The sequence below is a fragment of the Seriola aureovittata genome, chromosome 14 (assembly GCF_021018895.1).
Source record: "Seriola aureovittata isolate HTS-2021-v1 ecotype China chromosome 14, ASM2101889v1, whole genome shotgun sequence".
Taxonomy (NCBI): Eukaryota; Metazoa; Chordata; class Actinopteri; order Carangiformes; family Carangidae; genus Seriola; species Seriola aureovittata.
In genome coordinates, this window is record NC_079377.1 from 8,485,607 (window position 1) to 8,504,503 (window position 18,897).

Sequence of the window (18,897 nt, forward strand, 5' to 3'; positions counted from 1 at the left end):
CACATTCTCCACAGGATACTTGGGAGGGCTCAGGATTAACATACGTGTTGTATAGATATTAACAGATCTGAATAATGTCACACTGTGCTGACGAAGTGGAATGACAGTCAACACAGCGGGAGCAGAGTTTTCGTTAAAGAGGAAGCTTCCTCCTTCTCTGAGGTACTTCAAACCAACCATGAGGAAAACTTTGGATGATGCTGGAGACAAGGAAAAACAGACCTAAAATAAAATAGACTCAGCCTGGTGGGGGTCAGTGTGTGGGTGATCTGAGACGCCGTTTGAAGGAATAAGAAAATGGAACGGATGACGTGGAGAAGATAAGCAGCAAGCGAACCTCCCTGTGCACCCCCAATGACACTTTCATTATCGCTCCACCTTTGCATATAAACAGGAACATGTAAAACTACACTCCACCACTACTGAGCAGCATGTCATGCATACATTTGTTATCTTGAGGGGCTTTAACTTTTTGTTTTGTTTGTTTGTGTGCAAAATGCATCGTGGGTAGCGGTGGATGACAGACTCTAAGAGCCATTGTAAATGTGTTCCAGATGAAAAAGATCATTGTACAACAACATTTATTCATGATGAGGTATTTCATCCTCATATTGCACTCACAAGTGTTACTGCGTTCAAGCACAGAGACTATTGAAGGATATTACCATGGAAACGGTACAGTGCTCAGATCACTATAGGTAATGGTAAACAGACTGAACCTCGGCATCCTTGATGATATTGTCAAATGCAAGATTATTTGTGGTTTTATAAACAAGGTGTTTTATTATATAAACTATCCAATTCTCCATATGAAAAATACAGATGTGTATGTGGGCTTGTTCATTGTGTTTGACATAATATAATGCAGAATATGGCAGAATAAAAGAAACTTCCCTGCTTGTTCTTGCTTCTGCACAATGAAGGTCATCTTGACTTTTCATTAGCCTGGAATTGGTGTGAATTATAGGGAACAGTCTTAATAAAATGCACTGTCACAGTAAAATATCCTTGAGGGTGGGACATTTCTCCTGATTTGTGAACCCTGTCTTGCTTTTCATTTTTGGCACCTTTTATCCATCTACCTCATAACTCAATCATGTGACATGTAAAACCCATTTTAAAGGACAGGAGCAAGCAGGAGTTTATCCATTTTGCTGATCACTATTTATCTCATCCAGCCCTGGCTAATGATTATAATTGAACACAGTGCCGCTTAGGTGACAATTTGGCATTACCTGCTCATTAATCTATTAATTTTACACTCAGATTAAAGAGTTGACTGTGCTCCTGGTGACCTCTGGTCTGCAGGGACCTCAGTCATGTGCTCAGGTCATGGACACCTCCTCATAGGGACCATACTGCTGGAACGACTGCACGGGACTCTCGGCTACATGCAGGAAAAATAGAATGACTGATAATCCAGCTCCGGCTGACTGCCAAATGGCAAATAAAGATGTAATTATAAAGTAAAATGAACATGGATTTGCTAATGTACACATATTTCATTGTGCATTCCCAGGCAGCCACACATACAGTACTGGCACACACAAATGGCTTTGTGCTCCAACAAACAAAAATCAATAATGATTTCACACAGCTAATCAAACATGATCTCTTTGGATTTTGGACAGGAAAGCAGTTGATTCAAACTGAATAAACCCTGTTCTGCGTTAATGCAGTCCCTTTACCCTCTCAGCAAACCCAGTTTTATTGAATAGATCTGAGCACCTAATAGGTGCCTTGAAATAGTCACAGAGGCAGATCCAGACAAAACAGAGCCTACAAAACATTTTCTTTCCACTGCGCTCGCTTCTTGAGTTCTCTGTGAACTGCTTTGTGTGTGTGTTGTTGCTACATGACGCTCTCCTGTGTTCCCTGTCTATTCTGAGGTCTATGGCTCAGGCTGCACGGGTTCAGGTGTCTAATGGGGGTTCTGATGGTGAACGGTGAGGCATTGACAAAAGCATGATTTATAGTACAGTAGTCACTGGAGGTGAACTCTGCTTGTGCCACCCGGGGAGATGCCTTCCACCACATCTCATTTGCATTGACTTGATTTCTGCGCCGACGATAACTCACACCACTAATGAGGCGCCCACAGGACAGGAGAGCGCGAAGCTCGAAGTTACGCTATTGTTTTATCCTTCAATGCAAACATGTCCTCACCAGAGTCTGCATGGAAGCTGTGTTTGATCTGGCAGGAAACGTAATAAGTTATTAGAAATATTTCTTGTTACAGAGGGTCATATGGTTGTGTGAACAGACTGAACAGAAAGAAAAGCTATTCTGGAAAAGAAGCCATAACGCTGCATTAAAACACTGAACAAAAGTTTTGCCTGTTCTGACTGTGACATTACTGTGTGCTGCAGTTGCTCTAATTGCCTCAAAATGTCATATTTTGGTGTCCCATTTCATCACATGAACACTATATCACAAACTGTTTCATCACATGTTTTGTTTTTGTCAAGGGCACAACAACTATCCATGTGACAATTTAAAACTATTTAACCCTTAAAATCTATCAGCATTAGAGCTCAGATTCCTGGTGGCTGTAAAATCTGTAATATTAATGTAACATGTAATGGGTGCATTTACATTACATTTATTGATTTGGATGTTTCTGTCCAAAGCCTTGAACAAATGATGGGTAATGTGAGGACAGAGCAATCGATGTGCAAAACACTCACACATTTCCCCTGTCCAGATGCAGCCAAAAAGAAGTGTAATTGTAACTTTGGCCTCCCAACCACACTAACATTTCTATTTCTTTTCGTTAGAAAAAGTAAAACATCTCCCACAAAAATAAAATAAAAAATCTAATTGGAGAATCCTATGATGTGTATTTGATCTTGTATTTGATTTGTATGTGTATATGCAAATAGGGATTATCCAGAGGCCGGTGTCCGGGGGCCTCCGACCTCTAGGTGGCCTCCAAACCCCCACCAGCTGTGGCTTTGTTTTGTTTTTTTTGTTTGATTGTTTTGTTTTTTTCTTTTCCTTATTTTTAAATGAAATCAAACAAGTTAATTGAGTGGGTATATATTGAAATACGAACCAAACTAATGCCGAGTTACCTCGTTTGCAAATAAGAAAAACACTATCATCGATTTGATGGCTGTGTCTGTATCGTAATGATGACAAGTGAGGTCAGAGGTCAGAGGTCAGGTGGTGACCGTCGGAATTTAGCGGCAAAGCAAAAACAAACATTGGAGCAGCGGAGCCGCAAAGAGAAAGGCAGAAAAAAAAAAGAAAACTATATCAGAGAAAATGAAATTTGGACAAACGTACCATCTTTGTTGACTTTTTTCAAAAGTAGGCTACTCGGCTTGCTAGCATTAGCAAAGCGTCTGGAGAGGACAAAGCTAACATGGCGAAGGACGAGGAGCAGCAGCAGGAAACAGGCAGAGACCCAGCCCTGTCACAGACACCTGTGCAGCCGCCCCACACTCACCCACAATTGAGTACTTTGTACCTATTTTCCCACATTGTGAAAATTAAAAATGAACCAAGAACAAGGATGAGGCAGCAACCTTGAACTGTGGTAACAACGTCAGGGCCAGTGGAGCAGTTTTCCAGGGGGAGGAAGCCCAGAAAGAAGACGATCACATGAGGTAGGCTTTCTCTCATATTATTATTATTATGATGCTCACATCATAGTTTTTCCAAATTTAACGTACATATTCTTGTCTCCAATGTGTTGTGTTTATACAATGAGAAGTAATACATTGGTTAGTTTTGGAAAACATTTGATTGTGTATGATTGCGTCACTGTACTAGGTGGCTGATATGGTGGAAATCCTGTATGATACGCTGATATGATGTGTGTGTGTGTGATGGAAGAATCTGAATCATAGAACTGTATTGGTGGAAGTGGGGCAGTATGTGCTTGCATCTGCCATTCAGCTGCACATTGTAGGTTTATAGATTGATATTGTTGCTGCTGTGCATGGAGGGTATTGTTACAATCTTGTATTGTAAATCCTGTATGATAGAATACATCTACAGGTGATGACATTGTCCTTCAGGTTGTAGCCTGTCAATGTAAATCCTGTATAAGCTACAGGTAGCCCCCGCTGAGAACCCTGGATCACCAGTGTGAGGAGAGCAGATTGGGGGCAGGGGGCCTCTGTGTTCTTAACCCGAGCCTGTGTATATGATATGTATTTGATTTGCATTTGATTGTGAACTTGATTTGTATGTGCATATTCTGTGCATTTGAAACTAACTGATACTCAAGATGCACAACAAACTTTTTCACTTTGAGAAAGCAGTTTATTCAGTAGATGCAGAGGATAACGGAAACACAGCGTCACCTGAGCTAAATTCAGACAGACTGAGAGATGAAGACATTAAATGCGTTATTGTTCCTGCACCAGCGGTGGAGAAATCTCTGTGCTGGCAAGTTTTTAACTGTACAGGAGTCAGAGAAGCCTGTAACTTTTTCTTTTTTTTCAGTGATAAATGTAAATATTTCCCAACAGTAAGACATAAAAACTGATGCACCAGCTGTCTTCATGTAAATATTATACTGTGCATATAATTATGTCTGGAAGCATGAGCAGTGTATTTCTAGTTATACCATGACATGATACAATAGCATTTTGTTACTTAAATGCAGTGATATTCATATAATTTGAAAATCTTGTTTCCAGTTGTGTATCATAATATACATTTGTCTACTCTATTCCCAGCTGTATGAACAGTGGGTGAAAGAGAAGCAACTCCAGGTTTAATCACTCAAACATGTGGATTTTTTTCCCCCATCATTCTTTCTTTCTGCCTAATAAAGCCTGCCCTAATAATAAACCAGCTCACTGCTGTGAAAAAAGAAAAAAAAAACCCTTTGTGAAGTCAGAATGACTGTGTAAATTGAAATTTACGAGTCTAATAACAACGCATGGCGTCATTTGAATAATTTCCTTCTCATATCCTCTGTAGCTGTGATCCTCAGGTCATTCTTCACAGGGGTAATAATTGTTCTGTGGGTTTCTTTCTCTTGAACAATAAACACTAAAGGCAAGAACACAATTAAAACTTTTCTGCTGAAGTGAAACATTGACCAAGTTTAATATGTATTCGGCCATAATGTAATTAAGCAGGAAGTGTTTAGAAGTATTAAGTCATTTTGAAAATGCATGCCAAAGAAACATGCTCATGGCCTATACTAATATGAAATTACCTAAAGCATCCATACTGTGTTTTTCATATGCTTATATCAGCTATGATAAATTTTTCTATATTGATAACGGATGAAATTTTTTACGTTTGTATAAGAGGTTGCTTGAAGTGAAGTAATGTCTTCATGAGTGTCGTTTCCAGATGTAGCAGATGTGTTTCTCATTGAAACAGCTCTGAAAACTGACTGTATTCTATGTCCAGCCACCACAATGACCTTTATTTGTGTCATTGCTTATTGGGTTACTTACAAACTGTAACCCAATAACAAATTTGACTCTACAGCTAAATGTAAACACTCACCTTTAAAATCTATTCACCGGTTTTTCACCATTAGTTTTTTGGTATTTTTACAGAACATACACAGTGTACAGTGTATATTGAAAGTACACAAAAATTCCCAAAGTGTCTGCAATTAATATGTGTAAAATATTAACTATTTAGAAATGAAAAACATATGCAAATCCCCTCCAACACCTCACCGACCATCCAAACACTCCTGTCTATCAGTCAAAGCATTTCATCAGATAAAACCTTTTGCGAAGTGTAGCCCTCCCCAACATGTCTCTGCTGTGACGTCTTGATAGACAGCATGTTCTCTCTGTCTCTTCCTCTGCGTCTGCCTCTCCTTCTAATCACATACTTTCACATCCACCTTTCTGAGTGAGTGAGATGTTTGCCCTCTACGGTGTCTGTCTGCTCTATACTCAGTGTCTGTAGTACCATATGTAAAATCTTGCGTGAGAGATGATGGTTAAGGAGCTGCGTCTCTACATTTGAACTACATTTGAAAACATGTAATAATTGCAATAAAACAGATGATGATCATTTTATTAACTGAATTTAAAAATTCACGTTATTTTTTGTGTGTCATAAATAAACATATTGAATATTTATTATCGTTTTCACTCGACAATGGTGCTGAAGGAACTCAAGGAACTGTATTCGAAAACAGCATTTTATTTTTTATGAGTTTACCTCAACATTTTGTGAACGCAGTGCTTTGCACTGTACATGTAATTTTAGTTGGGCTGAGATCCTAATTTAGACATAACATACCGTGACTAAACTGGGCTGTGCTCTCCTGTGGTGTGTGGCCTTTCAGTCACAGTGCCTTTTACTGGAGGAGAGCAGGTTGTGACTGACAGGTTTAGTGGGTGGTAAGGATGTGTGTGTGTTCCCCCGTGCAAGACGTGCAGCAGTCTTCACTGCTCTGTGCCGTTTCCTCTCCTATCGATCAGAGGCTGTTAGACCATGTCTGTACATATGAAAGGTCACAGGCTCTTTTTTTGTCTCCATCGTCACAGTGGACAGACACTAGTAGCTGCTTACATACTGTAGCCTACATAAAAGCCTGTGGGGAGGTATCTAATGGTCTGGATGTTCAACTATAGCACTTTATAGGCCACCACAGGGACTTAATGGAAGGACTTTGAATCCCCACACATATCCCCACCAACAGTGACTTATTAAATGAGACTGACTCCATTGAGGAAGGAAATACAGTGCTCGTTTTATTCCTGCCTTGTGCTAAAGTTGATGAAATTACTCTGTCCCTTTAACTTGGCAGCAAGAATCAAATATTAATTACAGTTAATCAAACTTTGCAGATTACAGAGGATGTAGAAAGGGTCAAAAATTGGACGAGTGCACTCCAAGTACTTGCTGGCTTCATTCAAGGCATCTTGGTGCGTTTAAAGTGCTGAGCGGCCTTTTGCTGAGTTTGAAATTTTGGAGTATTAGCAAGTTATTAACTTCCCCTAATAAGAAAATCCTCCTCTTGGAATGCAAACGAGGTGAGAGAGCACTAAGGTGACAATGAGAGCATCGCTCAGCCGCTCATGGGATAATAATGATGTATTCATTCATGCACAGGGTGAAACGGCCTCTGTGTCCTTAAGTGCTGGTCTAAATCGGACATGTCAAAAGTCCATCCAGAGTTTTCTTTAAGTGTCTAGTCATGAAATTGAATGCCATGGGTCATAGAGAGTTGTTATTTATTGGAAAACCACCAGAGGATTCTCTTTGTGGCTGTAATGTGAGGTTTGCTTGATGAGGATGGCTATTTAATGATCATTTCTGGCTCATCAGGGTTGGGTCATCTTTATTCATGTCTGTATTGATTTTACAGGGATGATTTTGTAATTGTGAAAACATGCAGAGTCAGGTTCATAAATCAATTTCCTTTACACAAAATATGGCAACTTAACCATTATGGAACTATTAAGTATTTTAAAAAATCCTGTTATCTTCATGGTTCTCCTCACAATCTTACATACAACAATGAAACATTCATACCAAGAGGAATTAAAATGCTGCATGGCAGAGCTAGTTACATTTTTGTGGCACTTTCCACGTCATTATCATTGTAAATATATGTTTTTTAATCTATGCTAGTGACATTCAATTTTCATCTAGCGCCATGATTAGGTCAACATTTTAATTTGGTCTATGACCATAACTTCAAAACTAATGACATTTTCATCAGCATAGGCTGTACTTTGTGTTTAGTTCTAAATAACAAATTGGTGCAATAGCAGAAGATGGTGAGCACAGTCAACCTGCTACTTCCTATGAAGCACTACCTTCTGTATGTGTTGTAATCTGATTTTCTGTGGCCCTGTTCAGACCTGGCATAAACATGCGTTTTCAGCGATCCAATCACAAGTGCTCAGCTCCAAGAACGTCATCATTTCTACTTGTGTCTTGAGTGACCACTTGTGATCAGATCTCACCTCTCTGCTTTATATGCAAATTAACACGTATGCGTTGTTGTTTTTAGCCAATCTTACAGATGTGTGTGTGTGTGTGTGTGTGTGTGTGTGTGTGAGAGATAGAGAGTGGGCACAGAGGGATTGAGCGAATTGTTGTTCTAAGCACACCTCTGCAGTGAAATAAGGTTTTAGCCATTTGAAATAATAAGATATTTTTGGTTTATTATGAAAGTGTGTTGGGACTAATGAGACTATGGCAGAGGATGTTAGTAGAGTAAGGGTCCCTCAATGTGGCCCAGGACGCATTTGCATTCACACTGCTAAAAGAATATGGCCACATGCGTCCCAGGCCCACTCTGAATGTGGTCTGAGAGATTGGATCTCAAGTGCGTCCTCACTGCGTCCTGGGTGCGTTCACACCTGTACTGAGCTGCTCACTCCTCCACAGGAGAAACCAAAAAAAGGCCTCACAAGACAAAGAAAGAGATAAGACCAGAGGACAGGCAGACTGACCACAGGGACTACCGGCTCAAATCCTGGTGGGCCAGTTGACCGTCAAAACATCCATAAAGTTTTTACCAGCTGCACCAGTGTCTTTACCGTTTTCATCAGTGTCATTCATGCGATAGGTCCCAGCAGATACATATGATACCATGGAGCTAATTCTGGTCTGGCTTTACTAAGTTAGAGAACTCTACAAGCTGCTAAAGGACTCCAGCATGATTCAGAAAGGGCTTTTCTTCTCCTTGATTTGTAGGTGACGGCCACACAATGTTACATGTGTGTTTTCAGTAGTGACCGGCTACAATAGGTATGATGATGTTAGCTAACTTACTGTTACTGATATTATGAATGTGTTTGGCAAATGTTACTATCGCTAGCTGACTTACTGTCAGCATTGCTGTGGAGAATATCACAACAATTTTTTGCAGCCTCTTTCACTGGGCTTCATAATACTTTGCTGACTGAGAACGTGAACCAAGGGGAGTTGAGGTTTTGACCAAATGGAGGCTGGAGGTGTAGCTAACCAAGTGTTTGTTTTGGTCTGAGATGCTGGTGGCCTAGTGCTACATCTAGTGGCAGTGACAGTCATTTAAAGAAACTCTAACGTCAGCATGTTAGCATGCTAAATACAGTATATTAGTCAAGAATAAGTCAATTCTCCTGAAATAAACTAGGATAATAAAGTAAATTTACTCAGGCTTGCTATCTACCACATTTGTGACAGAAAGAGATGTGACATGTGGACATGTGGTCAAATAAAGCAATGCAACAACTGATGGATTGCAGTACACTATTCAAAACTGTGGCCTTGTTAAATTGAAACCAATCAGAGGATCCATGAACTTAAGTAGATCAATTAAGCAATTAAAAGAGCAGCTGCAATAGCACCATATTTGGCTGCACAGCAGAGCAAAGCAGAGACTGTAATTAACTAGAGTAAAACACATTGTTCAGACCTGATGATGTGTCAATAAGTGTCTCTTTTACATTCTGTGTCAAATGTTTGGGAAATGAGGTGTGTGACAAGAACAAAGAGTGTGAGGCACAGAACAAACACACAGATACTAAGACACACAATACAGATGGAAAGGGGGGGGGCATCAATTAGCAAACACGTTCCACTCTGCGTGTCGCCGTGTTTTTGTAGCACGCTGGAGTGCTCGCCATGCATCAGTTGACCCATTACAAAACCTCTCAGAAATGTCATTAGAATCAGTGACCTTTGAAACAACAACCAGCTTGCTCAAATACAATACTTTAAAGGCTCTGAAACTCAATTCACATTACGTCAAATATACTGTATGCATATTTTTTCACTCTTCTCCTGCTTTGGTAGAGGAAGTCTTCCCTCCACTGGTTTTGGCTTTGAAAATCAAACAGCCGTCTTTTCTCTTATGTAGTCTAATGTTAAGAGGCCGTTAACAGCTCCAGCAGAGGAACTTTCGGCCATTAATTTGGTCTGCATAAGTTGACAATCTCTGTGTCTTTACCCTCAGCTGAACCCCACCCTGCATGGCACTGAACTATCTGTTCACTCACAGCTTTGAAACTGAGAGTATTTCTCTCATAACAGATGAGTAATGAGACCCGTTCATACTGATCAAGAATAGCACTGGTTGGTTAGTGATAAAGTCTCTACTTCAGAGGCATGGTGGGACAAACTGTATCAGAAAATGGCAGACGTCTTAAGCCTTTGTAATGACAGTAAATTTCCCAGTATTCAAAGTTAAAGAAAACACTTTTTACATTGTATGACAATATCACATACAGTATGTTGTGTACATTCTGGTTTGTTCCAGTACTTCATAAAAATTTTATCAGGCCTATACTTTATCATTTCATTCAAATTTTTCAGTTTTTTGGTCTTAAATTATGTATCTTCATCTTTGAAAAGGTCTGCAGTAGAATTTCAAATAACATGATTGCAGCATGGGGATTCATTCTTGACCTCTTGGATGCATATCGGTGGTAAATATTCTTAACACAAGGTCCACTTAGATATTTGCAGAGATTCTGACTATACCTCTGCCTTCTTCAGCAGATACAACTTGCACAGGTGTAATCACCTGACCTTAGTACAGGACCTTGTCATCTGATAAAGCATGGTCTTATATTGGGGGGGCGGGGGGGTCATAACCCCTGTCTCTGTTGAATAATAGCCTCTGGCCATCTGATGATACCTAGGTTTCATTAGCTGAAGAAGGCCCACGGGCACCTCTGGGAATAGCTAAGTAGGTGGACCCTGCATTTAGAATATTTACCATAGAAACAAAGACAGTTTTAAACAAAGCTCAGTTGAGTATCAGGCCTTTATACATCTGTTTCCTGGAAATTACTTTCACTAAATTGCTGCAGCAAGTGCGTTTTGAGAGAAACTTAGTACCAGCCCAATTAAGCTTTTATCAGTGTGATAAGAAATCTAATTAACGTATCTGCTAAGTTGCAGTGTTTACTGACAGTGTATTTCACTTAATGTATTTCAGTTAATAGTCACATAAAAAAATGTCCCTATGGATAGTTGGTCGTTAAGTTAAACCACTTTGGTCTACACTAAAATATCCCAACAAATACTAGAGAGATTGTCATGAAACTTTGCACAGATATACATGATACACAGAAGATGAAACCTACAGACTTTCCCTCTAACACCACTACCAAAGTTTTCACTTCTCAGGTTGACTGCCATGAAATATGGTACAAACATTCATGTTCCCCACAGCATCCCCCTGACAGTTTGTGCATTCATTATTTTTATGACAGAATCCCTAAAAGAAAAGCTAATCAGCAAATATTAACTAACATGCTAAATAAACAACTAAGTAAGTAAAGATAACATGAACATCTTAAACATCATACCTGCTAAACACCTTAAAATTAGCATTGTGAGGTATTGTGAGAATGTAAACATGCTGACATTAGCATGTAGCCCAAAACCCTGCTGTGTCTCAGTACAACTGAACAGAGCTGCTAACATGTCTGTAGACTCTTCGCTTTGCAGCGCTTAAATGTGACATTTAAAAAACGTCAGTTGCGTCATAATGTTTTATTGGTCTGTTTAACCCTGACATCTGGCCTCCAAGTGGTAAGTATGCAAAGAAAGAACATTTCCTCTTTAGGGCTCAATAGTGTCCAAAGAATATTTCTCACACTTGAACATGCTGAACTCATGAACTGATTCATTATAATGCTGGTAATCTTCCTGTTAATCTCATCACATGTTCATAATTTAAACATGAAGAATGAGGACCTGAGGTCTGCGGGTGATCACAGGAACACTCTTTGACTTCTTCTGTATGTATCAATCATCTATTTCCAAAGTTTCTCATCTGGCACTAATCTCTTCAGGGGTTTCATCCCACAGCAAACATGATTCCCTACTTGGCACCACTAGACGTCCAGAATCACTTTCACTCATGCAGCCCACAGCTGCACAAGTAACTTATCTGAAAGGAAACTGGCACTGTGCAGCTCAGTGTTTCGTTCTCTATCTTTAATATGGCACTTTTCCTTCACTAGATAAAGAGATAATGATGGTCTGTCCTTGTGTTAACAGCGCATTTCACCCATGGATCAATTGATAGATTGGCTTGTAATTTCCCCTCTTAGCATGAGAAAGAAAGTGTGAAACAGAGAGGAGAGCATTCTAATTTGCTCTGACTGGCTCCCTCCGGTGGCTCAGACAGCGATGATGTGTTTCTAATTGATTTCCATGGCATCGTCAGATGAGCAGGAAGAGACGAGCAGGAAAAGTGTGTTACACATTTGCAGGTTCCTACCAATAAAGGGTAGAAAGATTAGAGACTTTACTTAAATTGTCCTCTGTTCTCCTTCACATCTAATCAATCATACCAACGAAGTAAAATTAAGTACAAATGTTAATTAATGATAGCATTTATTACGTGCCTTCACATCAGCTTTGGTATAGGACTGTGAAAATTAAGCTTCAATGGATACTGAAATGAATAATGAGATAGAATATAACCTTGTAATTTACATGCCTTCAGTTTAACAGTTTTTAAAAATGTGTTGAGGAAGACTGATTGCACTTAGCGGCTGAATTATCCTGCTATCATCTTCCTTAATAACAGATGAGTAAAGCAAGTTACTGATTGATAGGAAAGTTTAAGGGCAGTTTTTTTTATTTTTAAATGCTTCCTGTATTCAAGTCTCAGGAGAGAACTGTGGCATTTTTCAGCCTTATTTGACAGACCACTTAACCACCAAATTCTTTTCTCCAGCCAGGGGACTGAAAACCAAACCCCTGGGTGGGCCTGAGTTGTCTTTTCCTCTTTAACTCTTAACAGTGTCATGCACACAGCATTTATCTTCATGTAGTGCACTGGACGGCAAAGGATTTAGGAGAGCTACTCTCAATCCATCATAGAGGCAGAGGCTCTTTTTGAATATTAAAAAGGCTATCTCCTTGATCAAATAGCTTTGGCTTTGAAACCTTGCCAATATGAAGGCACAGGATGGATATTGTAATATAGATCATATACCAGATTGAAGGATATGTATGGAAAAACAAAATTATGGTTGTGTCTAAGCTTGCATCATGGTCACTGCACATGTTTGCAAGTTAATAAGGGCAGGAGAGGAAGTGGCACCTTCTTTTTTTGTAATCAAAAGGAAACAAGGATTAATCATTGACGGCTATTTCATCATCTGGTTATATCCAATCTTTATACCTACATGGCCAATCAATAAACACATTAGTATGTTGTTGCCAATCGATGAGCGCAGACAGACAGAGCTTTTGGCCATAGATGCTGTATCAACAAGAGCCCGGGAGATCACTCGAGTCTCACTGCAAATTAAACCTGTGAACTCTTCACCCTGCATTCAGCACTGACCCAACATTTATCAAACATTCATAGCTGCAAAGCTATTTGCATCAGCACAAGACCTACAATCAATTCTGGGCTTCGCAAGAGGTTTACCAACTGGAGGGCTGTCAATAACTATTTAAGATTCACTGTAGATTTCCCATGCGTGAATCGACCTCCTGTACCCCGAGTCTGCTGCAGGATACACTGGTAGTGATAGCTGATGATGTATTCCTCTGCTCAGGGCTCAGCCTGATTCAGACGTCTGTCATCACAGACTTCTCTCAGTCTACCCTGCAGCCAGTCATTTATTCACTTAATATTTACCACTTATTCTACATCAAAACTTCACAAAATGGTATAGTCTCTTAATCTATACCCAATCAGAGTGTACTTCCATTTAGGTGTAATTCCTATTTTTCTTAGACTTAATTGTGGTGCCGCTCTTCTGCCTCTCAGTAAAAAGCCACAGATTTATATTCTCATTGTGTTTTCACAGCCCCTGCGCCATATTCATTATGATCTGCTATAAATATACAGTATGACACACTGAGTTGCTGATTGTTTCATTACCTCTCAATGGCTGTTGCAGATAAATAAAGCAATTGGATACTGGACACAAACCACTTCAACACAAATAGGGCTATTGTATGTGTCTGTTGGCCTTTTATTACTGTCTAAATCAACAGTGTACCCCCCGGGTCATCTTTTGGCAAACCTGAAGAGTAGCTGTGTAGCTCAGAGAGCCTTGTTCAGTCAAAAGTGGTGTTCCCAATGATACACATTGTTCTGAATGGTGCATTTGATGGATGGTGACAAAAAATATGAGACACTGCCAAGAGTGGTGCATGGTTTCATCTGCAAAATCATAAGAATCAACTGATTCACAGAGTTCCCTTAAAAGTCACCAAAACCATCCATTAATGTAGGCGGAAGCAATTATTTTCCTTGTCATTGTTCATCCAGTGTAACCAGCACAAATACTGGAAATTACAGTGTTAGTTATGGCTGACAGGTGAAATTATGTAAATTCATCAGCAATACATCATTGTCATCAAAATGACATTTCCCTGTTTCATTGCTCACTGAAAGAATATACAACAACAAGACTTAAGTATTTACAGACATGCTAGCAGCTCTGTGAGGCTGCACTTACACACAGCACTTGCCCTTAATCTAAAAGATGGCATGGCAACAAGCTCACAGTGACAGTGGTTACAGTCTGATGTTATGCAGTATAATGCATGTCATGTTCACCATCTTAGTTTGGCACATTAACATGCTAACATCTTATAATTAGCACTAAACACAAAGTACAGCTGATTCTTACAGTAATTTTATCGGTTTTGCAAATGTTCAGTCATAAAACAAAGAACTGGGCAGATGTGAAATTTGGCCAGATGATGGGGCTAGATGAAAAGTCAAGGGGTCACTTAAGTTATCACAATTCATCCTGAGGGAGGCTTGAATGTTTGTATCAAATTCCATGACAATAGTTTTAAAAGACATGTCACTAAAATCTGTGGATATCTGTCGGAAATTTTATTCCAGTCCACTAGTTGAAATTTATATATTTCAGTTGACCTGCTGGCGGCATTTGAGGAAAATGCACGGGATCATCAAAGTCAGTAGGATTCATCCTGTATAGCTGTTGAGATGTTTTAGTCTGGACCAAAGTGGTGGAGCAGACCATCATTGCCATCCCTAGAGCCATGCCTGCCGCAGATATGGCTAAAAATAGCTCAGGGGAAGTGCTGCTAACTGCACTGGTCACAACTGTTTCCACTGACACCATGGACAGTGTGAGAGAAAAAATTACACAGTGTATGATCAGAGAGAGACTGAACACGGAAGATGTTAAGCTACACGAGTAACCACCAAAATTATGCATCACTGGGGTCAGCCAGGACTATGTCTTGTAAAAAGAGAAACAATGTGTGATCATCTGAGCACTAATGTTACAGTCGACTGTACTGCTGCAACCTCACTCGCTCCCTCGACGGAGAGTTGGCTTTTGAAGCAAAACCAATTATGTGCAAGTTAATGTTAATTTCACCTGGTGAACTCTTGCAACTTTTTCAGCAAGCGATGCATTCTGGTTTAAAAAAAAGTTCACCTGGTTTCCAGTTTGATGGCTGCTAGTGGTTTGCATCTTGTTTCTCTGACAGGTGATCATGTTGAATGAAAATCTGACAGTGTAAGACATTACTATTCAGCTCTAATGGAGGTCTTTCTACAAAGCATCAAGGATAGTGACATCCAGCGGCACAGAATAAAAATCTGTTGAGTTCTGGATGTGCATACTCTACCCACTGCGCTGACTGGTTGGTATTTCTTGCGACCCGATTTATTGTGATCACATGGAAAGATTTGTTGCCAGTTAAATGCACCATAAAACCTCTTTTTGTTCTTGCAGACGGGTCACAGTTCTACACTGAAAATCTCTAAAGGATTGTTTCCCTTCCTCCCTTTGAGATCAAGTCTATATCAAATTTAACAAGCCCCGTTCTTTTGAGCCCAACTTTTAATTAGTAGAGAGGGTCAGTCTAGCTGTCGAGAGTAACTCCCTACGATAAGCCTTCAACTAAGTCTGTATCATTATCCCGTGTAAAGTCCCTACCTTCCTCTGCTGGAGTGCTGCCAATAGAAATAAAATAGAGCTTCACTGCGGTTTTTGGGGATCTGTACACTTCAGACTTGTGCTGTTTAGAGGCAGAGCGGGTCTCTGGAGACATGTGGTGTTTGCCTACAATGCAGATTCCATTTGTTACATTTTTATGGGCTTTGTTTGTGTGGCTCCTTTTAAAATGGACACACTGCAAGTGAGTTTATGTATGAATGTGTTAAAGAACGGTGGCTGAGATTGGGAGAGCAGAGAGGGATTTAGATGAAAGAGACAGAGAGAGGTGTCCTAGTCATCACCTTTGTAGCACGGTGCATATTTCCAGCCCATGCTGTCTATTAATTTTATGCTATCTGTATTTGAGAAAGCTCTATAAATATGCAGAACAGCCAGATGATAAAATTCATATATCAGGAATTGCAAGGTAAGAGGAACGATTGAGTGGACCTGAGATGAAGACAAATCCTGATGGCTTTCCTAATTGACCACAGGAGAACAGCTGGGAATCACCTCCAGGGTTTTAGTTTCATGCCAGAGGGAGCGAACCAGGGCTCTTAGCTTTACAGTGTTGGCCTTATAGCAGATGACATGGACTAGCTTAATGCCAGCATTACATACTCATCCATCCTCTTACGTTGTCTGCAGTCTTTAAGATAGGCAGGCCATGTTTCATACAAATGTTCTCCCTTTTCTCTCTTTCCATATTCAGTGTATAACACCCTCAGTAATGACCCTGTGCTGTATGAGAGTCTGCACAACAGCACTTAGATAAATAGGCAGCGTTCACTTCAAGAAGTTTCCCATTCCATAAGAAGGAACATAACCATTACATGACATATTTTCCCTCTCAGAAGGAAGAATATTTCTTATGATAATGCAGCTCTACCTCTTCCTCTGTGGAAGTACTTGTGAATTCTCAGCCTCTCAGACTCTGACCAAAGCTCTTGTATAAACAAACTCACTGAACTTCAATTTTAACCTCTTTATTTCCCAGAAAACGATGTTTTATTCATGAGCTTTTCCAAAATAAAGAGGCATACTACCTTTTTTTGTGCCCAGGGAAGATTCTTCTCAAGGCTGTGTATTAGCTTTCTTTGGTCGTTTACGTATAAATTAATTAACACTGACGCTAATTTCAGCAGCATTGCAGCGAATCCTCCTAAGGCGGGCACCTCTCTTTCCATCTAGTCAGCGGAAAGCACATCACACAGTTGCTTCCCAGACTCGGCTTCACAGCACAGAAGCCACAAATGCGGTACAATAACTTGAGGAAATAAAGCCCACATGTTCAAATCAAGTGGGACTAGCGTGAAAATGAATCTTTCACTCTCTCTGAATGTCTCAAACCCTCAGCAGTCATGATACTCCTCGTGTCGTCCACACTCCTTTTCTCATCACCCCTCTGAGGACAGCCTCTGCATGCCACTCGGCGTTTGCTGTGGGGATTAATACGGAACCAAAATGGTGATTGCAGCAGGGAATTAATACAAAGGCTGCTCTATAAGCTTCCTATTACAAAGTGCAGGTATACTAATCTCCTGGCGTATGCTGTGCCATGAAGCACAGTGATCTCTGCTTTGAATTGGCCTGTGTGAGTCATCGTGGTACTCGTGAAACTGTGGATTACACTCAAGAGGGTTGTGTAACATCCCTGCAGGCTCTATATGAAGACGTATAAGGCACAGTGTTGTCTGAGTGCATATAGATGTCTATTATTTAGCTGCTGATGTTCATAAGAAGTTACTTTTATAAGATGTTCTGCGAGAAACTAATTATCGCTTCTAATTTAAACTGATGTGAACTTAGTGATGAGTTCTACAGCAATCTTTTGTTGCAGTAACTAAGTGCATGTATTCTTTTGAATCTTAATTATTCGCTCAGTCGTCAGCTCAATTTTTTTGGTCACAACATTTTTAATGAAACAGCATAATGCAGGAATATCCAGTTAATAAAGCACAATGCGAGGTTGAGAAGTCCCTATTTCAGTTTGCTGAAAACATGGAGGGCACAATGTAACCCAGAAAACAGCTTAGTCTTTTTCTGCCTATTAGGAATGTGCTGCGCTTTTGTTTTTATATTGTAACCAGCTTCATGCAGAGGATAGGCATAACCGCGACAGCAACAAAGAAAGCGTCCATTAAAAATTGAATTCATGAACCTTTAGTTCAGTTTTTCCCTCAAATGCAAATTAAATGTCTTCTATATAGTGCAGATATAGCAGATGACGCTGTGGAAGCATTTCGAGTGCAGCTTCTGTAGGTAAGATGTTCCAAGACTTGTGCTACTGACAGTGAAATATTTCAACCATCACTCCACCTTCTGGGGTCAGAACCCCCTGCAGCAGCAAGAAATTATCCTCGTAAAGTAAAGTGATGGTGTACTTTATATGTACTTGAGGCATACAGTACAAAAGCTTTCCTCTCTGAACTATTTAGTTGAAAGTCTTTGTTCTCTTGTTCTCTGCTGATGAATAAAGTTGATCTGCAAATGAAGGTCTTTTAGTCCATTCAGTTTAACATGTCTGACTAATTGCTCATCACTACTTGTTGCGGTCAAGGTCCTTATTGAGAGCGAGAGGCTAATTCAGCTCACCTCCTCCGATAAAAATAAATGTCTATTGCCGGGCAGAGCCTCAAGTGACAGCTTCATGGATTTTAATGGTAAACAAGGTCTCCCTCGGCATATTAAGCAAATGCAGTGAACAGTCAGATTGCATCTCAATTCAATTGTTGCCAGCTATTTTTGTTATTTTACATTCCCTCAGTTACACCATATCAATTTTCTCACAGTCATCTAATTTTTTAGCATTACATGTGCACATTTGCTTGATATGGCAGGACGTTCATTATAAAATATGATTCTGTCACTCTTTGCTTCTGGATTTAAGAATCAAAGGGCATCCGCATTTTAAAGTAGCTTAAAAAACATTATCATCATGCCTTGTTTTCACCCATCGTTGACAAAAGTAAACAGATTTCACACATGAAGATGATTTGAAAAGGTGGACTCTATGTTGTCATCATTTTCAGTCTGTTAATCATTCTCCTTTTCTGTC